General features: G+C 40.0%; 1 protein-coding gene across 8 annotated transcripts in view; it reads left to right on the top strand.

The window, feature by feature from the left end:
• The window catches only part of ADD3 (adducin 3), a 105,897-nt gene that overhangs the window by 4,466 nt on the left and 79,174 nt on the right, over positions 1-22,257 (top strand). For 3 of the 8 annotated variants that reach the window (XM_058187816.1, XM_058187813.1, XM_058187820.1), the window contains exon 2: positions 11,424-11,578. The exons of 2 other annotated variants lie outside the window; for them this stretch is intronic. The gene's annotated coding sequence lies outside the window, so the exon portion shown is untranslated. Of the gene's footprint in view, positions 1-1,004; positions 1,080-1,139; positions 1,159-11,423; positions 11,579-22,257 lie in introns of those variants that run through there. 3 more of the 8 variants (XM_058187815.1, XM_058187817.1, XM_058187819.1) reach the window with 3 other exon arrangements.

Below are 22,257 nucleotides of genomic sequence, written 5' to 3'. Positions count from 1 at the left end.
AACATGAAAATATACAGAATGTTCATCCTATACTTGGCTAATGGTTGTTTTAGGCCTCTGGTTGTTTTAGGTCATAAGTTATTAAAGCCTGCAGTAGACTGATGTGCTGTACTTACAATATACATCTTAACTGTGATTTATTTTCTGTTTGCAAATGCTGTCTTTTGGACCATGATATACATTATCGCTATTGGCAAGCAGGATATATTTAAACAATAATTCAGAAATTACAATTGTCCTAAGCTAGGTCAAATATGTCTGTAGGTTGAAAGAAAGATCTCCCCCACCTCCCTCAGGCTGTGGAAAGTAAAATTTTGTCCAGAAAAAGTGTTGTATGAACTACTTTTTTTGTTTTCTCTATTGTAGAGAAATGAATTAAGTTTGAGACACATGGTTTTACAGCCTGAACTTTGCTTTAAAAAAATACAATTTTTTCATTTATAGGCTACAGCCTATAAATCACATTCCTTTATTGCCTTTATTTTCTACATTTTGATAACATGCTTTTAATTTAAAAAAATAAATACGACCTAGCTGAAAACATTTATTTAAATAGAAATTTAGGATGTTAAATATGAGATGTTTAGCTTATATTTAATTCCATTGCATGCCCTACTTTTTGGATTCCTTCATAACAGTGTCTTCCCTATGTTTTAGTGGTTGGAAATATTAATAGATCTCCATCACATAAGGATAGTTTTGGGAACCCTTGGAATAAAAGTGAGAGTATCCTAAAAATACCCTACGTATACTGGGTTACAATACATTTACTATCATGGTATGAAGAATTTGTTTCTAAAGAAAACATTAATATCTATCATGCAGTTGGGTTTTCCATCATGACATGAAATCTTGCCAGCCAATAGCACATCTTCAAATAAGTAATTTTTTACAGCTTAAACTGCTGTTTTAAACTGCTTTTTAAAAGAATCTGTGATTGTCATAGTTTCAAGCTGCCAATTTTTGTACTGTGGTGAATCCAGATTCTTTTATTTATGTTGCAGATGCAATCCTGCAGATGTTCAAACCCCATGACATTGGCTGCTGGCCAAAATATGGCATTCATCTTTTCTCTGCAGGTGTCCACTATTGTTTGATGGAAATTGGGAGGGAATGGCAAAGGATGAATCGTTCTGTGATTGTTCCTGTTCCTGACAGGTTTCTCACTAGTATTTGTTACTTCACTAGCATAAGAAAAAATAACAGTTAAGCAGCTGAGCAGGCATAAGTGGCAGGCTCTGTAATGTATATCTTTGAACTTTCGAAGATAGTTAAAGTTATATTTCATGGATTATATATTTTTTCATGATGCTGAGAATCTTATTTGTAATGTAATATCTGAAATTTTTCATCTTTATCGGTTGGGTAGTCTTTAGAAAATGATATATTTTCAAATATAAAATGTAAAACTTGAAGCATCTTTAGACTTAAAGGTATACTGTGTGTTAGATGGTACCAAATTCAAATGTCAAGGTCTTGATTTTTTTAATATATAGGCAATACTGTGCCAGTTTTACCTGTTACCGTTGTTTGCAAGTGGATAGTTCCCTTAACTTCTGCTATACTGCCGCATATGACTTCTTACATTTTTTATAAAAAATGTGTAATGGAGAATTAATACATTGGCATACACCTTCGCATTGTATCTCCCTTGTCACAGGCCAAACCATATTCCATACTCTTCCATCTTTTCCTAAACATATCCCATATCACCAATGAACAGTTAAAACCAACAAAAAAAGCAGTGGTTCCTCTGGTAGAGTGCATGTTTTTCCCTGAGTTCATTCGTGAAAACCAATAGGACAAAAGAATTACATTATAGTGATGTAACATGAAGTTTATCAGGGTCTAGATTACTTCAGTCAGGCTATATTTATCCAAGAAAGACGGAAAATGATGAACAACACTTCAAACTCAGCGGGTCATGAGAAGGATGTGCACTTTTTTTTAATCTGAAGGGAGAAAAATGCCTTGGCTTCTGCGTGGGTGAGTGAATTGCTAATTAGTGGCTCTTAAGAGAAATCGCATTTTTCCTGTGCTATCCCAGTAGCTACATGGTCCCTGGAAAATATGTTCATCAGTTAAAGAGGTGTTGACAGCACTGCTAAGCTGTACACTTGCTTTGATTCAGTTGTGGCCATATGCAGAACAGGTTATGTATCTGCTTCTCAGACTTCTAAACTGGACAGCCACAATGTCTCAATCTCACTAGATGGTATGCAGTTGGTTTTGGTGTGGACAGCCAGTCATTATCAAGAGTCCTTAAAAAATGTATAGCATAGTGATGAAGGACTTCAAAGCAAGAATTCAAGGAGAGAAAGAAAAACTTTCACTGCTTCTTCACTAATAATTCACTCATAACTATCTTAAATATTTTATTTTCCAGTGCGCTGCTCGGATAATCCATCCGTTGGGTTATTTCTCATCTATCTGCCAGAGACTGAGTTAATTTTTTTCAATTTTCCTCTTGGCCACGCCTCCTCTGCTTGGCTGAGATTCAGTTCGTTTCACTCAGTCTAGCTATAGAGATGGGTGTTTCATTGTTCTGGCAGTTAGATTGAATTTTAATACCAACTTGGATTATCCACCTTTGATCTGATTTATTGGACTGGTTTGGGAGCTGAACACGTGTTTTTTTGCCGAATATTTCTGAAGGAGAGCCTGCAGCTGCAGCTGATCCTGTTTGCTGCTGGCGGGGGACTAGTTGTCCCTGGGGCTCCAGGTCGACTTCCCCTGCCCAGGACTTCTGTAAACAGCGACCAAAGAGTTGTCCGTTTTCACGGCACCTTTGGACAGCTAGATTCCTAGCTATATTGCCTCCAGCATGTGAGCTGGTTTCCTGGTCCGCCAGCACAACTGGCACTGCCTACAGCTCCCCCATCGGGCAGTTCCGGAGTCACAGTTGGTCTTCATGCACATGGGAGCGCTGGAAACTGGAAGAACAGCTCCCTGGGGTGCTTGCCAGTTGTTCTTGAGTGCACATGTGCGCCAGAAAACCAGGTGATCGGCGCGCAGGCGCCCACCGGAAACTGGAAGCTCAGCTACCCGGTGTGCATGTGCATGCCAGGGAACTGCTCTTCCAGTTTCCAGCACTCTCTCACATGTGCACACGCTCCTGTTTCGTCGTTTGGTGTTACAAAGATTTGCCAACACTGCCCTAAGTGATAGTCATCTTTGAGATTTTAAATACCATTTGTGTATGTATGAAGAAAAAAATTATAAAACTTTTTATTGTTGTTTGCTATCTTGAATAAGCAATTTTTATTGTTGTTAGATGCCTTGAATAAACATTTAGATTATTAACATGTTTGCACCAGTATTAGAATAAAGAATGATTGACTTCTGTAAAGTTAAAATGCTAAATGCTTTTTTAAGCCCACATAGTTCAGCATTTGAGGACTTCTTGAAGTTTTTTTGGTAGCATTTGTTTGCATTACCTTTTTTAAGATAAAGACAAATAATGAAGCTTTGCCATCACGTAGAATTCTGGCATTAAACATACAAGAATAGATAATCTTATTTTCTACCCTTGTAATATAAATTATATGCTGCTTCCAGTATCTAGTATACTGAAATATAACAGTACTGAATAAAGGTATATATTGAAACCATGCTACATGAGCTGAGATTTTACTAGAGAAAATAAGTCCCTCTCTTATACAAGGCAACCTCTGAATATATTTTAGCTTCAGGTTTCACAAGAACCTGTTGTACAAAATATTGGTTAACAATGTCACCTGCATATAATAAAATAGTGATTAATTGTAAGGGTATAATTGAAGTAGAAAATAAGATATTCTTGCCTTAGATATTAAAGTTGTATATGGAAATAATCTATCCTTTCAAAGTTTTATACTTGTGCATTCTATTCATTCATAGTGTAGGTATCTGATACATACCTTTTACTAATACACATCAAGGGTGATACTGTAAGTGCACAATAAAAATAAATCCAGATATAATTTTCTTATTGTTTAATTTGAAGGAATGTATATCTTGCAGATATTTCTAAAATGAAAATACTTGTTGATGGTGGTAGAGAAAAACTAAATTGAAGCCAGAGGTCTAGTCAACTTTCCAAATAAATTCTAGGGAAAGTGTGAGTTCCGTGATGCTGTCTGACAATTTCATGGTTAGCCAAGATCTTGAGGGAATATTTGGAAATCATGACACTTGTTAGTATAGACAAACTTCTAAGATATACATATTCATATAAAGATACATGTCTGTGAATAATTACATAGTGGATGATCTTAAAACAGATTTCTTATAAAAATATTTTTCAAACTGAGTTCCAGTGTTTTCATGTTTTAATTGATAGAGGGAAGTGTAGTCTTAAAAACAGGCAGTTTCTTTTTTCTGGGATAGTTGTAACTTCCATCATATCATAAGCTAAAATCAGAAATGGGAAAAGGGTAGTGTTTAATGTATGTCAAACTGACTTATTTTCTTGAGCCACCTCATTCTTTTGAGCCACCTCCCTCCCTCCCCAAGAAGAGAGAAAAGAGGCACATTTTGTACTTTACTTTAATTTTGAATTAACATTAAAAACAGAGAGGTAGCAAGCCCATGATAACAGTATGTTAATTTAATAATCAGCCCAACCAATATTGGAGAAGAAACAATTTGTAAACTATGTTGTCTTTATAAAATTTATGTTCATTCGTGTTTAATTTTTGTAAAATTAATAGTTTAATTTTAATAGTTTATTTTTTTATCAAAATCAACTTTTGGTATAACAGATTTTTCTCTAGGAATCTCTTTGTCTCTCCCTCCCTCCCTCTTTCTTTCTGAATTATTCTTAATTATTTGTGTGAATAATGGTTATTTTCTAAAGGCAGTTTATTTCCCTAGATGGAAATTATTCCACAAACATTGCCATTTGCAAATAAAAATGTACTTATTATAGTATTTATCATGTCTGTGCATCTCTTGAATAAATAAAATATTGGGGATTTTGTATTACGATAGGTTTGTATTTCCATTGTTATGTTAGAATCACACAATTAGAGTCATTTAGGCAATTGACCTCAATGACTTGGATAAGTTAATTATTCCAATCTTAATTAGGTTTTGGGGTAGTTCTTTGTCTTATAGGGAATAGGAATTTCAATTGCAAAAAAGTAAAATTTTCAGGAAGAAAAATTGTTCATTGTGTGAATTTGTGCACAGTCACAATAAGAAATTTTGCATTTTTCTGTTTGGGGCAACAACAACAAAAGTTTTATTGATGCCAGAATTTATGGCACTTCTACTAATGGACACTACTACTGTCCATTATTGTCTTGACTAAAATATATCAAACTTTTAATTTATGTGGGATATGGCTGAGTCTGTTGAGTTTGGAAAATGAATTCAAGAAAATGGCCACCATCATTGCAAGAGGAAATGGAGGGATGATACTGGAAACAGTGGGGATATGAAGCAGTAGGATATGCCTTGCTAGAATATTGATAGGAATGGTTGAAAAAAGAGAAAGAAGAAAAGGTATAGGAAAGTATGTCATGCTGGGACATGACCAGGGGAAAGGAGAGAAAGTTAGTTTATAAAGATATGTTAATCAAAAAGAACAAGTTGAAAGTTATGAAATAAATTTTCAAATTCAAAGTGTACAACTTTTCATGAATTTCTTCCAAATTTTACTATCATCGGTTAACCTATAACATTGGGATATTGTAAAATAAATCTCATAATTTTGTTAATGTTTTATTTTTCAATTTAAATTGGCTTGCTAATAGTATATAATTGTCATAACTGTTAATAATTGATTTACATTTTGAATCTTCGGGGAAAAGATTACTAGCTGTAATACTTTTACATGTCATAATGTTTATTTTTAACATTAACTTCCTTGTGCTTAAAATACTACTATGTATTTTTTTTATATAGCCTCAACAGGTGGCAGCACCTTTTTGATTGGTGATGTTGGAAGATAAGCAGGGTCGGACTTGATTGGTAATTGTATAGGGGACCACCTAAAAATTGCAGAACAGTGGGTTAGACTGGGAATTGTAAATAAATATCCTGGAAGCAAGCAGCAACAAATCCTGGCTGTATATAGCACATCCAGGAAAACTGAACAATGTGGTCGCTAGGAATTGACTAGGAACTAATACCTTCTTTAACTTGGTAATCCTTTTATTATAGTTGTTACTGAATCTATTCACTGCTGCCTCTGGAGAGAATTTGTATACTTAATTCAAGTGTAGTGCAAATCAGTCAAAAAACAAGTGAGGTTGTTTGAAGCTGTTCATGTTTCAGTCTGGGATCTTGTATATTCCAAAATACAGATAATTCTCATTCTCATTCTCATTCTCTCTCTCTCTCTCTCTCTCTCTCTCTCTCTCTCTCTCTCTTTCTTCATATTCGCTAGCAGCCATGACATAGGTAGATCCTTAGTTCTATGCAAAATAAGAATTTAAATCACCCTTGCTCTGATTTCTCGGCATATGCTCAATCAGGGGACTGCAGTTAGCATCTTGAATACATTATATAAAGACATTGAAATTAAAATGTGTTGTTATAGCCAAACAACTTCCTTAACAATATTGAGGTATAATGTTAAAAATGTATAATCCGAGTAGGTCCTTTGTTAACAGCCTCTGGTAGTTGTAAAACTCTTAATCAGAAGCATTTAACCATTGCAGTATTGTGCTGCAAAATGCTAGTTGTGTAAATATTATTTTCTTTTAGAGAACACTGATATTGAGCTAGTTCAAAAGTATTGTACTAATAGATGTAAATAGATCTGAGTGAATATCATTGGTAATTCATTTCATTTAGAATTCATTGAAGAGTTTGTGAACAGCATGAGTTGCTCAACCTTGGGAATCAATGATTTAAAAAACGCTACATTCTGTGCTTGCTCAAAAGATAATTGTCTTTTAACAAAAAAACTTTGTTCGTTGCCATACCAAAACATGAAAAGTAAAAATGTGATAGTCAAACCTGCAAATAGGTGTATTGGAATGAATGTCCTTTGACATATTTAATGTGTAACTTACTATTTGGTAACATGACACTGTATTGCTTGTTATAAAAGTAAAATAATGTCAAGCATAACTTGTGACTAGATACATGGATGCTTTTTTTTTTTTTTTTGGAATAGAGAAAGACATATTCTAACAATCTCCATTGCTTGGACTGCTTTAAAAGCACACAGGAGAAGAATTTCTCTTCCATTTGCTTCAGCGGTTTCTGGCACCATGAACAGCCAAGCGACAAACAGCTGAGCTGTGGGGCTTCATGGTGGCGTTTTTTTACTGCAGAAAGACCTGTGCAGCATTGGGAGCCTCCAGCTTCTTCTTCAATCGTTCTGGAACCGTTTTGTGAATTTTTGGCGTTGGATCGGCATGGGGAGGGTCATGGTGTCGGCTCTATGCCTCTGTTAGCTGGGCAAGGACCCGAGGTATCGGATTCCAGCTCCCTGGGCAGGCTGTGTGGTAATTCACGCTTAAAAGCCTTGGTATAGGCTCAGCGCCATTTTGGAATCCCCCCTCCCGGCTGCAGCCTTTATTCTTTCCGCTTACAAGCCGTGGTGTCAGCTTGGCATGATTAAGCCTTTAATTGCCCTCCATACTGGGATTTGTGTACACCAGGGAGGTGATTACAAGGAAATTGTCTACAATTATCTGAGAGTTTACAAAGAGGAAATCTATTTGGCTGTTTCACAGTTACCTCATGGCTTTCAAAATGGTGTCTCGCAGCAGATCTTCTCATGCCTCTCCCTCCCCCTCCATTAGGCAACAAGCCTTGGAGGCTCCAATCACAAAAAAGGGAAAATATAGATACAAAGTACCAGTTACTAGATCACAGTCCTCTGTTCAGGCCTCAACCTCAGCTGCAGCTGATAAGGATGCCATGAGGTGACATCATGCCTTAGATAAACAATTTGATAAGGCCCAAAAAAAGGCAGAGGCTAGCAAGCCACATTCCTCTCCTGTTTGCAGCAGGGAAACAACTGATGCATTAAACAAGGAACCTCTGACTCTGGATTCTCAATCAGGTCAGTTTGGTTGGTCTCTCACTGCCTCCACTAGCATACAGCCTTTGCAGGCTGCAGATATAGAGGGTCCTTTGGGCTTAGCCATTCCTGAACCAGGATCCTCTCAGCAGCACAGGGGTGTTACTGTGCCTCTCCTATCTTTACACCTACCACAGTGGGACTCCACCCGGAGAAAGGCCAGGGCACTGCAATGCCACAAGACTTGTGCAACATGATTGCCGAACTATTACGAGGGGCATTGACGCTGCTCTTATGCAACGGGGTTTTTTAGCCCCACTGTCAGGAACAGACCCATTCAAGAGCCATTCCTCCAGTATGTCATTCTGACAGAGAGTATATTCTGGACTCCCGTTTTTCATCACCTTCTCAGCAAAGTGACATGTCCTTTCATGATGGAGAGGAGTTGTTGGATTATAATTTTTCTGATGATTAAAGGGTCATTCCTGATAAACCCCCTGTCACAGGTCTGTTTCATCATGACCTTTTTAAAACACTATTGTACAAGGCAAAGACAATAGCCAATATGGGAACGCTTATTGGGCAACCTGAAGGATCCTCAAGCCCTCAAGATCCCATGGCTCTTCTTTTTACTGAGCCTATTACAGAGCAAGAGGTGGTTCCATACAAGAGGTGTCATACAACCAGGAATCAGGACCCAGGAACAGCCTGGGTCCATCTCTGCCCCTAGTGGCATGGATAGAAAATGTACATGGTGGAACAGGAACTTGAGGATCTTCTCAAACTTCCAACTGTTGATGTTCCGATGGCCAGTTTGGCATCACCTAACATCCTTCCGATTCAGCTGAGGGCCTGAAAAGAGAGGACCGAAGGGTGGAGCTTGCTGCTCGTAAGACCCACCAAGCAGCCGCCTGGGCCATTCATTCCACCACAGCGGCATCCTTCTTTTCTCGGACCTCTCTAATTTGGCTGTGTCAAATGCAATCCTGGGCATTAACTGAGAACACCCATTTACATCAGGATTTAAATAAGCTAATTGCTGCCGCAGAATATTCAGAAGATGCTACCCTCACCTCTGCTAAGTTTGCTTCTCAAGCATGAGAACATCACCTCCAGACATCTCTTATGGCTGAGGCACTGGCAGGCAGACATGAAAACAAAGTGGCGCCTAGCAGCGGCCCTTTCCTCTCTTTGGGGAAGCCTTAGACCCTATATTGGTGGAGGATAAGGATAAAAAGAAGGTCAAAGCACATGTGAACCATCAGGGTGGCATCCCATCTAGGGCGCTGATGAGCGAGGCTGCTTCGATAGATCTATAGGCAGAGAAACACCTGTTCTCCCTGCAGGCGGAGCACATTTCCAGAACCTCCAACATCCAAGCAGATTGGTTAAGCAGACAGACCATCAATCAGGCAGAATAGAAACTTCATCCAGATCTGTTCCGCCAGATGTCAACCAAATTCGGCCCTCCTCATGTAGAGCTTTTTGCCAGCTCAGGAATGCACAACTTCCTTGGTTCTAAACCAGATTCGAATCACCAGGGGCCGAAGGGACAGATGCCCTCTGTTGTCCATAGCCCCATGGCCTATTGTACACATTTCCACCAATACCTCTAATACAGAGGGTCATCAGGAAGCTCCTGGAGGAAGGCACAGAGGTTCTTCTCGTAGCCCCTTACTGGCCCAGACAGAACTGGTTTGTGGACCTATTGACTCTATCAATATCTCCTCTCTGGAAGATTCCTCCAGACAGGATCTCCCTCAGCCAAGGGGGCTGTGCTCTACCCAGACCCTCAATGGCTTCAGCTTGTCATCTGGCACTTGAAAGGGAGATCATGAAAGGGACCACTTCTCAAGGAAGGTAATCTCTACTATCCTTGCTTCCTGACGTCCGTCGACAGCCCGCATATACAGTGCTACGTGGACCTCTTTTTGCTGCTGGTGCACCAAGAAAGCACTTGTTCCAGTGTCGGCATCTACCACAGGTGTTGGACTTCCTGCTGAAGAGTTAGAGGCAGAACTAGCAGTTAATATCCTCTGTAGACAACTAGCAGCCTTAGCAACTATGCTGTCCTGTAAGGGAGTTTCCATTCTCTCTCATCATCCAAGGGTTTTAGCTTTCTAAAAGGAGCTTCCAATCTGCAACCTCAGGCCGCCACTCTCAGGCTTTTGACTTTCAAGGTCACCTTTCTCATCTCCATCACTTCTGCTCGAAGGATCTTGGAACTGGCGGCGCTCTCAGTACGGAAGGACTTCTGTATTATGCATCCTGACAGAGTCATTCTTCAACCAAACCTGATATTCATGCCAAAAGTCAACTCCTGGTTCCACCGGGCTCAGGAGGCTATCTTACCGGAGTTTTCCCCAAATCCCAAACATCCTAGTGTACGTCGGTGGCACACCTTAGATGTCCTCTGCACATATACATTGCCAGGATGGCACCGTTCTGAAAAACAGAGGCGTTGTTTGTCTCTTTTCAGCCAAGGTGCCTGGGTGTCTCCATCCACCATAAATCACTGGATCAAGGCCTGTATTTCTATGGCTTACGACCATCAAGCCCGACCTATTCCATCCCGCATCACGGCACATTCTACTAGAAGTGTAGTTACAACAGTGGCCTGGGGCACTTAGACCTCAATACTAGTGTTCTGTCCTCCCTCGCCTCCGTCCGAATGATGGCTTAATTAGCCGTCACTATCAGCTCTGGCAGCAGAATAGCCAGTGTCTGCCAAGAGCCTCCGTTATCTTCCACAACGCTGGTGAGTCACCTAGAAACAAACCAGCTCTTAAACAGTGGATTTGCCTGTTACAAAGAGACACAGCAGCTCTGGCTGCCTTTTATATCCTGTGGCGTGTGGCTCCATGACTCAGCACTTCCTAGGCCTGCCCCACCCTTGCTTCTGTTGTTCCCTCCTCTCCTGCCTACAAAACGAAGCCTGATTGCCGTCAGCTGGGTCTGCAGGTGTGGGGGGGGAGGGAGATTCAGGGGATGGAGGCCTTGTTATCTCTTCCACCTGGCCTGTTTCTGGCTCCTGGAGCTGAGCCAGGGAAGTAAGTTCTGACGGCCCTTCCCCCTCACTGTCCAAGTCACTTTCTGGCAGCAGGCCCGGCTCTGGGGGCGCAGACACAGCAACTAGAGATTTGCAGGGTAGCTATTTGGGCATCGCCTTCTCCCTTCATTAGAAACTATAAACTTGACAAGTTTGCCTCAGCAGAGGTGGCCTTTAGGAGACGGGTCTTGCAGCAAGTTCTTCCGGTCTACAGGACCCTGGAAGTTTCTACTCCCCACCCTAGGGATACTTAGCTTGGGCATATCCCATTGCTTTGGACTCTCTAAGCAGTGCACAGGAGAATAAATGTACCTGAACATTCTTTCTATGTGCGCTGCATGAGAGTCCAACCCCTCCCTACTTTTATAACGGGTTCCAGGGTCTGAGAGAGTATGTTTTCTATCATTACAGGTTACGTCTTCTCCAGATCCAGACCATCGTTAACAAAGTGGAGCAAAGCAGGAAGGAGAAGACGTGTCTAAACAATTACAACTCAGTCTCTGGCCAATTAGACAAGTTATCACCCACTGCTTTCGACTCTCAGCAGACATAGAAAGAACATTCAGGTAAGTACAACGTTCATTCTACTTGTCTATTTTTCTTTTGGGATTTTGGAGAAGAACCATTGCAGAAAGTCTTTTGGCATCACGGTGCTTAATAAGGTGATTCATGTAGTGCTCCAAAACGGGTGACCAACCTTTCGGACCTCAGGAGCCACTAAATTCATAATTTTAAATCCCATGGACCACTAATATGATCTGCCTAATGACCGGCTGGGTGGGCGTGGCTAGGTCATGTGACTGGGTGGGTGTGGCCAGCTCAGTGTCACTGAAGTCGAAGGGCACCTTGCTAGCCTCTATTCTCCGGTCCCCACCCAGACTCCTTAGGTCCCCAACAGGAAGCAGGAGTTAGAGCTAAGCAGCCACCCTGAGAAAGAGTTGGCAAAACAGATCAGTTCAAATTGGATCTGACTAAGAGGGAGGCTCAGTAGAAGCATCTTACTGAGGACTACGAGCATAGGCTTTCCAAGCAGAGGGAAAATCTGCAGGACTGCAAAGCCAGGTACAGGCGCCTGGAGGCTCAGTGGGCTGAGGTGATCAGCCAGTTCCAGGCCATGATGCAGTCCCATTGGAACAAGATCCTCCGGCTCTTTGCCACCAGCGGCACTTCCCTCCAGCTTTCGGCCAAAGCCCCGCACCAGGAGGCTGAAGCAGATCCCAAGTTGGAATTTCTGCCCCTATCTGACCCACACAAAAAAACCCCGAAGGGGAAGACTCTCTGCAGCAACACAAACGTTCATTGCACTTTTCTGTCACAGGGGCCGTAATTTGAGGGCCCCTGATTTAGTGCAATATAAAAAATGCTAATAATTTTTCTGCGGACCACCAAAATTTTCTTGCGGACCACCAGTGATCCATGGACCACCAGTTGATGACTGCTGCTCCAGAATACAACTTGAGTGAATTTTGGATAGATAATTTTGATATGCTGTAAACTTTTTCAGCTTTTCCAACAGCTGAATGACCAACAGCTAAAAGGACATTAATTCATAATTATGTTCCCTAATAATATAAAATTGGTATGGTCAAAATTGAGATAAATTCTTTTTTTTTCTAGAATTAATACAAAAGCAAAGCAGAGTTAATTTGATTGTTTATGACAGAAAGTTTATGATAGAATGTTAAAATAATTTTTGAAAAATAAGAAGAAAAGGAGACAGGTGGAAAAAATTAGAGTAAAAGTAAAAATACTTTCTACAATATTACAGAAAAAAAGGGATGGATCCTTTATGAAAAAAGCATTAGGAGATAAATGATTTTATGGAACAAATGTGTAAACAGTAAAAATATTTTTGAAGCTCCTTGAAACAAAATGAGAAGATTTATGTTACCAGCCACCCCAGCAGTACATGCAGTTATAATATGGGAATGTGATAGAGAATGCTTGATGGAATAATGAAGTGAAAGGACTGCAAGCAACAGGAAAATATGTATGAACATGAATGAATAAACACCTTTATTATGGCCATTGGTTAGAATTATATGTATTTCTTAAATAGAAAATAGATAAAGATACATAGAAATTTCTAAGTAAATTGAGAGACTCAAAATGAAGCAAATAAAAATATACTAAATACAAAGTGTCTATACAGTAGTGGCCAAAATTGTGGAAACCTTTTGGGAAAAGTGTATTTTTGAGGTTTGATGGCTAATAACACCATTATTTTTTTTATTTTTTTTGGAGTTTCAAGCTAATCATATTCCACTGCTGGAATGGCCTGGGATTAACCCAATTGAAAATCTATGGAGCCGACTAAAGAAATTTGTTAGTCAGATACAACCCAGCAATAAAACCCAGTTAATAGAAGCAATCATTCAGTCTTGGTTTCACATTATAACAGCTGCAGAACTAAAAGACTTGGTTCACTCCATGGGAAGACATTGTAAGGCCGTAATTCATGGTAAACTCTTGAAAGAGGCGGTGGTGACCCTTCCTCAAGAAGCCTTCCCTGGACCCAGCTATTTTGGGTAATTATCGTCCAGTCTCCAACTTCGCTTTTTGGCGAAGGTTGTAGAGAGTGTGGTGGCATGGCAGCTTCCCTGGTACCTGATGAAGCTGTCTATCTAGACCCGTTCCAGTCCGGCTTCCGGTCCGGATATAGCACGGAGACAGCTTTGGTCACGTTGGTGGATGACCTTTGGAGGGCCAGGGATAGGGGTTGTTCCTCTGTCCTGGTCCTGTTAGATCTCTCAGCGGCTTTTGATACCATCGACCATGGTATCCTGTTGCACCGGTTGGAGAGTTTGGGAGTGGGAGGCACCGTTTATCGGTGGTTCTCCTCCTATCTCTCTGACCGGTCGCAGACGGTATTGATAGGAGGGCAGAGATCGTCCACGAGGCGCCTCACTTGTGGGGTACCTCAGGGGTCGATTCTCTCGCCTCTCCTGTTCAACATCTATATGAAGCCGTTGGGCGAGGTCATCAGTGGCTTTGGGGTGAGATACCAGCTGTACGCTGATGACACTCAGCTGTACTTTTCCACCCCGGGCCACCCCAACGAAGCTGTCGAAGTGCTGTCCCGGTGCTTGGAAGCCATACGGGTCTGGATGGGGAGAAACAGACTCAGGCTCAATCCATCCAAGACGGAGTGGCTGTGGATGCCGGCACCCCGGTACAGTCAGCTGCAACCGCGGCTGACTATTGGGGGTGAGTCATTGGCCCCAACAGAAAGGGTGCGCAACTTGGGCGTTCTCCTGGATGGTCGGCTGTCGTTTGAAGATCATCTGGCGGCCGTCTCCAGGAGAGCTTTTTACCAGGTTCGCCTGGTTCGCCAGTTGCGCCCCTTCCTTGACCGGGATGCCTTATGCACGGTCTAGTCACTTCTCGTCTGGATTATTGCAATGCTCTCTACATGGGGCTACCCCTGAAGTGCACTCGGAGGCTTCAGTTAGTCCAGAATGCAGCTGCGCGGGTGATTGAGGGAGCCACACATTGCTCCCGGGTAACACCGCTCCTGCACAGTTTGCACTGGCTACCTGTGGTCTTTCGGGTGCGCTTCAAGGTGTTGGTTACCACCTTTAAAGCGCTCCATGGCTTAAGGCCTGGGTACTTACGGGACCGCCTGCTGTTACCCTATGCCCCCACCGACCCGTACGCTCACACAGAGAGGGTCTTCTCAGGGTACCGTCCGCCAAGCAATGCCAGCTGGCGGCTGCCAGGGGAAGGGCCTTCTCTGTAAGAGCACCTACCCTCTGGAACGAACTTCCCCCTGGTTTGCGTCAATTACCTGACCTTCGGACCTTTCACTGTGAATTGAAAACATATTTGTTCATCCAAGCAGGACTGGCTTAATTCTTAATTTTTAAATTTTGAATGTTTTGAATTTTAATAATTTTAAATTGGGTATTCTGTTTTATTGGGTCAAATTTGATGGTTTTTAAATTTTTCGGCCATTATAGAATATGTTATTTTAATCTGTTGTTTTAAAATTGTATATTGTATTGTTTTAATCTGGCTGTACACCGCCCTGAGTCCTTCGGGAGAAGGGCGGTATAAAAATCTAAATAATAAATAAATAAATAATAAATAAATAAACGTTAGCCAACTAAGTATTAACTGATATGGTGATAATTTTTGTATATCTCATTTTTTCTACGTTTCATTTTTTTTTATACTGTAATTGCTATTCTAATAGTAAATCCTTCATAAAAGTTATTGTATTACATTCTCGATTAAATTATCTTTCCATTGATATATGTTATGGTACTATTCCCCCCAAAAAGTGGTGTTATTAGCTAGTTTTTGAAAATATACTTTTCCCAAAAGGTTTTCACAATTTTGGCCACTGCTCTGTGTGTGTGTGTGTGTGTATCTATCTACACACACACACACACACACACACACTCACTTACTTTAAACTTTATAACTAAAATATAAAAATAGCTAAATTACAGAGTGAATACTTCACTTTACTACTATACTGAACTACTTAACATTAAAATATTGGTTTGATAATATCAAACCTTATGCAAATATAGTAGTATAATTCAGCTTCTTCCCTCCCCCCTTTTTAAATTGCTACTGAAAACAATGTATTTCAGATCAGAAACATTTAATTTGTCACAATATTAATAGATAAAAAGCTGGTAAAATGTAAAATCCATCAGGTGGAAATTGTGTTATTCTCTGTATGTTAGCAGATTAGCTTTTATAATTGATGATAAAATAATCTTCTGTTTTTTCAAAATACATTGGAACTGAAAAAAATGGAATTTGTTAGCATTATTCTCATGATGAATGAAATGACATTTGATTACCCACCTTCTGTCAGCCTTACATATTTGTAAACAAGCTGTGGCTGTTTGAAGAATCTTTGAATTAATAAAATTTGGTTTTGTATTCAATAGACAAATATGAAAACAATTGCTCATAAGTTCTTGGCATAATGAAGAAGTAGTATGATGAACAACACATGTGCCCCTCCTAGGCTATATTTACTTGCAGCCAGGAATCCATTTTAAACATCAGATTTCTTTTTGTTCTCCCTGTAATTTGTTTGGAACTAAATTAGAATTAATCCTGTCCAGATCACCTGATATATATTGTGATATTAGTAAAGTGGTTTTCTAATAACAAACAAGTATTTTTTGATTGAGAATGATGGGAGAATTGTTTAATAATTACCACATTTCAATCGGAGGCCAGTAGCATAGTGCAGTGGTTCTCAACCTATAGTCCGCAGACCCCGAGGGGATGATGTCACAGGGCCCATGAAGGCTTCAAGAAATATTAATGATTTAAATCTTGAGTTATGTCTTGGGGATCCATTGTCATGGTCCATTGCCACAAAAAGTATTTAAAAGGGGCTCATGGTGAAGAAAAGATTGAGAACCACTGGTATAGTGGAAACATGTTCCTTCCATTGAAATCAGTAGATTTTGTATGTTATTTTATGGCTACTGTATGAGTTACTTTGTGCATGTATGGATTATACTGCTGCAACTCATTCTAAATCTTAAAAAATTGATGTACCGTATATACTCGAATATAAGCCGATCCGAGTATAAGCCGAGGTCCCCAATTTTACCCCAAAAAACTGGGGTAAACTGGGGACTCGAGTATAAGCCGAGGGAGGGAAATGAGGCAGCTACCGGTCAGGGAAAGCCTCCCTCCCTCAGCCGAGAAGGCTGGCGGCTCCCCCGCCCCGCCCTCTCACTGCACCGGCAGGGCTTCCCCGCGCTAATGCAAAAGCCCGCCAAGTTTGCACCATCCGGTATAATGTGAAAAAAAGAAAAAAAAAACAAACTCGAGTATAAGACGTATATACTCGAGTATAAGCCGAGGGGACGTTTTTCAGCACAAAAAACCTGCTGAAAAACTCGGCTTATACTCGAGTATATACGGTAATTGAAATTTTATATTAATACAGATAACATAGGTATAATTTCAAATTCAATTGCTATACAATTGTAGGAAAATAAATAAGGTGAAGTAATAAATAGAAAACTCTTATTGCTTTATGTTTTCAGTGTTACTTAAAATTTATCATCTGATTTTGCCTAATGCGAAAGAATTGAAAGGACTCCTTTCTCTTGTAAAGCTTTATCAAAACACAATAAGTGAAAGTTAAAAAAAAAGATTAGAGGGAAAGACAAAGGAGGACAAAATCATGGCACTGATTACAGTGTTGCTTGACTTTGGTTATTTTGGTCCATGTAATTTCTATCCATCTATCCCCACTCCTTTCTCAAGACTAAATAGCAGAGTTTTTTAAAAAACTTCCATATATAAAAGAAAGAAAAAGGGCAAGAAGACTGGTTCTCTGTACAAATAAAAAAGCAACTCATTTCAGTTCCTAAGAGACCTTTTACCTTTTTAAGGACAATTTGATTTCAGTGAAGTGGAGCTATTGTTCTATAATATCTGATCTTGTACGTCAGTAGTTTGTGACCTAGAGGTTGAAGGATTTTCCATTGAAGACCTGTTTATTGAGATACCTTCTACTATTCAAATTCTGGAGAAATTTCCTCCTATCTAAGAAAAAACCTATAGAAAAATCTGTGATCATAACTATCTGTCTTATATATAAAATCAAACATAGGTAGTCTTTGACTTACAACAGATTTACAATTTGTTTAGTAACTATTTGAAGTTACAACAGCACTGAAAAAAGAGATTTATGACCATTTTTCACACTATCATTGCAGCATCCTGATGGTCAGTTGCAGTGTTCCAGGATCATGTGATTAACTTTAGACAAGCAAAGTAAATGGGGAAGCTAAATTCACTTAACAGCTGTGTTACTAACTTAACTGTAGCAGTTCACTTGACAGTTGTGGCATGGAAGGTTGTAAAGTGGGGCAAAACTCACTTAACAACTGTTGCTTAGCAATGGACTAAAAGAATCCTCATCAATAGTTCCTCATCAAACAGAAGTGACTAAAGCAAGGCTTTCTAACAATTAATTCAATTTCATAGTAAAACCCAAAGATGCTTTTTCAAGAGGCAACTGGACTTTCTGGGTTTTTTCTGTGAAGACGTTTTGCTTCTCATCCAAGAAGCTTCTTCAGCTTTAACTGGATGGAGGGGAATGGAAGGGTTTATACTCCTTGCAGGCAGCTGGCCATTTGCATTCTTTTAGTGGGTTGTTAAGGCCACATGAAAGTTTATTTGTGTTGTCAGGGTCACCCGAGTAGTTCAAATGGGTGTGGAGCCCTCTTGGAACTGTTGAAAGGACTGTGTTGTAGACTGGAGATAAATGATGTCATCTCCCCCACTGTTGAGAGTGGGCTGTTCAATTTTGGCCTCTTTGATCCCTCTTTCAAACCAGTGATCATCTCTGTCCAATATCTGGACTTTGCTGTCTTCAAAAAAGTGAGATTTGTCTTTTAAATGCAGATGGACTACTGAATCTAGTCCCGAGGGGTTTGTTCTCCTATGTTGTGCAATGCGTTTGTTTTGTTTTCCCAATGTACAAGGCTCACTGCATTGTACTGCATATACGAGAGTTCTCCAATCTTTCTGGGTTGGTATCTTGGGGGGAGGGCAGGCGCCTTTGCATGCGCGCGAACGGGGCAGCGAGCCATGAGTTGATTGTGTGCTCACAGTGATGCTAGCACCTGAGCGACATTCACAGCAATGCTAGCACCCATGCGATGCTAACTTGGGCGGGAGAGTGTGCACTCATGGCGACACTAACTTTTATATGACACTTGCAGCATTGCTAGCAACCTCTTGGTGCCACAATGCTAGTGTGAGTGCGGAGGTATGTATGCGGGCTCACAGGACCTTCACGCAACCTGTTGCCAACAGGCCGCAGTCTGGTAGTGGGCCTCAGCCCACAGGTTGGGGACCCCTGGCACATACCATGTTGCTCAGTTTGTGTCTGGGTGTTTTATCCTTAGGATGGAACCTGTGTAGTGATATGTAATTAAATGAAAATAATAATGAATCAGCAATTGATCATTTTTTTATTTTTTTTATTTTTTTTTATTTGCATTTATATCCCGCCCTTCTCTGAAGACTCAGGGCGGCTTACACTATGTTAGCAATAGTCTTAATCCTATTTGCATATAGGATACAAAGTCAACTTATTGGCCCCCCAACAATCTGGGTCCTCATTTTACCTACCTTATAAAGGATGAAAGGCTGAGTCAACCTTGGGCCTGATGGGACTAGAACCTGCAGTAATTGCAGTTAATAACAGACTGTCTTACCAGTCTGAGCCACAGAGGCCCACTGATCATTGATCAGTGGCTGCTGCAAAATTTCACAAACTGATTATAAATGGTATCATAACTAAGTTGCCAGAATTATTTATTGGAAACTTCACCAGAGTTCCAAACAGACAGGCATCTTGTTCATAGCCTGTCTGATATAATAACAAATTATTGAAAAGAAGAAAGTTCAATGATGTTACTATTCAGGGTAATGCTAGGATTGAAGAAAAACAGTTGGAAAAAATGATGAAATATCAAGACTTGCAGATCAAAGTTGAAAACTTATGGAAAAAGAAATCTGTTACTCATGATTGGAGTCCTTGTAGCAATAACCAAAGGACCATAAATCAAAGTTAATCTGAAATATAATATACAGAGAGAGAGAGATACTATTTTGTATTGTTAATAAAATGTTTGGTTTTAAATAATATAGTTATCTCCTGTGATACTATATTGATTTTTATGAAGGAGGTGCTTTTAAAAGCTATTACTAATGGGCTTGAAATGTAGATTAATCAAGTGTCTGCCAGTTGAGGCTCTGATGCTGGCTTCCCCAGCCTGTGCCCTAGAAATATGTGCAAATCTATAAAGCTGCATCCAGCAAACCATTTGTTTCTAATCTGATACTGATGGGAATTATAATCACAACTAGGGAATCTGGGAGTTGAGAAATATGATACACTACTTCCTTCTACCAATTAAAGAAGTTAAGTAAACATATATTCTGTACATATTTTCCCCTCCATTGCAAATTTTATAAAGCTTCCTTAAATTATATGCAGTTGCAAAATAGGGTGATTTTTATGCTAATGTTTTAAAAAGAACTTTAGCTCTTAGTCTCATTGTGTTTTTATTTAAAACTGGAGACTTTTTTGAAAGTCTGGATACTTTACTAAGATATCAAGCGTTTGCTATGGTTACTCGATTGAAATCAGCCATGGGAATGTTGAGTAAGCCAAGTTCTAGGGCGGATGTTGTATTTGCTCTGGAAAATAATAAAAAAAAACCTTTATTGATGGGAGTGTGAAGTTGGCACACCTTTATATAATACCAAACTGCCTTGACAGAATATTTATGAGCAATCAAGGAATAATTGATATTTGTAATAAAGTGTTTTAAGCTAGAAGCTGTTAAAATTGGCAGTTGATAAGATCAAGCAAAATAATGGACATTTATTCGTATTTCTGCTTCATTATCCATACAAAAGTGATGGCAAAATTATGCACTTTAGCTGTAAAAATTTTAAAGGTCTATACTTAAATTCTTAGGTATGAAGTTTTCTTGTAAATTATTTGTAACTGGGATATTACCTGAGCTAATATACAATGTAATATTGTTTATTTAGTTTTCATTCTAAGGAATAGTAATCTTGAAATTCTGAAGCCAGTTAAAATGGCTTCAGAAATTAGCAAGTGTTTTTAATTTTATTTTTTTAAATAGTTGCTTTAATTTATTTTCTAACTGAAGGCTGAGTCCTTGTTTATACACAACTTACCCACCTCTCAGTCTTCATTAGATTGGGAATACAGAGAAGAGCAAAGAATGATCCTTGTAGTTGTTCTGCATTTATGTGATGAGATAATTACTTAAGAACGTTTTTGCTTGTACCAAGCTTAGGTGGAGGACTAAGATTTTCTATGTCATGCTGTGGTTCATAGAATTTTAGAAGTGTAACATTATGTAGACTTGGAAAGGTTTTTTTGCAGTGTGACAAAAGAAAACATTTTGGGTCAGATGTTAAGCTTTATATCACTGAAGGTTCAGTGATATGTATTGTTGTATATATATATGTTTCCATTCCATATTTTTTCTTTTCTTGTTTGTAGATTAATAGAGTTTGTAAACTTTCCTTTATTGCCTTTCCTCTATTACCTTTCTTTATCACCTTTCTTATCTTCTTTTCTTACCTTTTTTTACAGATTGAATGCTTACTAACCTTCGTTCAGCTGAAATGCAAAAGCTCCCTTGGCTCTTGACTTTGGGCATCACATTTAAAATGACATTTCATCACAAGGCCCATACAAATAAACTGTTAAAACAATCCTATATTGCCAAATGTGCCACTGTCTACTTCAGTTATGCCCAATCCAGTTAGCAAATGCCTCTTTAATTTTGCCAGTTTCCAAAGAACCAAACATTTAAGGCAAGCCCCTTAAATAGGTACAATGATTTTGTGAGCCTAGGAAGGAAATTTTCTTTCAGCTCTGCCTTGAAGTGTTGATAAGTGGGTCCGGGGAAGGAAATGTGGGGGAAGAGCAGGGTGGCAAGTAGGAGTTGCACTTGACAGTTGAGCAGGGAGTCTGGCTAGAAACAGTCATACAAAGAAACTTTGTATAACCCACAATAATTAAAAACAAACAAACACCACAGACTGGTGTTTAGACTAGGAGATAGAAGGAAGGTACCTATTTGAGTTTTCCTAAGTAGATATAGCCCAGTGATGGCTAACCTTTTTTCTTCAGGTGTCAAAAGCATGTATGCGCGCGCTGTTGTGCATGCACATGTGCCCACACCCATAATGCAATGCCCCTCTCGCATGCCCTGCCCCCTGCACATGTGTGCATGACCCCCACACATGTGCATGTGAGCCCCCCACTACCCCATGCATGCATGCGCAACCCCCCCTTTTGGCCTCACATCCCAAAACAGTGCTCGGGGGGGGGGGAAGCCTTGCCTCCCAAAATGGCTGGGAGAGTAAAAAAAAGCCTCATGTCCCAAACAGGGCTGGGAAAGGAAAAAAAGCCTCACCTCCCAAAACGGCTTCGGGGGGGGGAAGCCTTGTGTCCCAAAATGGCTGGGGTGGGAAGCTTTGCGTCCCAAAACAGCTGGGAGTGAGAAAAGTCTCACCTCCCAAAACAGGGTTGGGAGTGGGGAAAAAGCTTTACCTTCCAAAACAGCGCTGGGAAGGGAATCTCCGGAGATCTGGGAAGGAATGGGCAGAAAAAGTGAGGAGAAAGGTACCCCCCCCCACAACATGCACGCTTGTCTCCCGCTTGCAGGGCAGATACCTGAAAATCAGCTGGCCA

Source organism: Ahaetulla prasina, chromosome 6 (genome assembly GCF_028640845.1).
Source record: "Ahaetulla prasina isolate Xishuangbanna chromosome 6, ASM2864084v1, whole genome shotgun sequence".
NCBI classification, from domain to species: Eukaryota; Metazoa; Chordata; class Lepidosauria; order Squamata; family Colubridae; genus Ahaetulla; species Ahaetulla prasina.
This window is presented reverse-complemented; position numbering and strand designations above follow the sequence as displayed.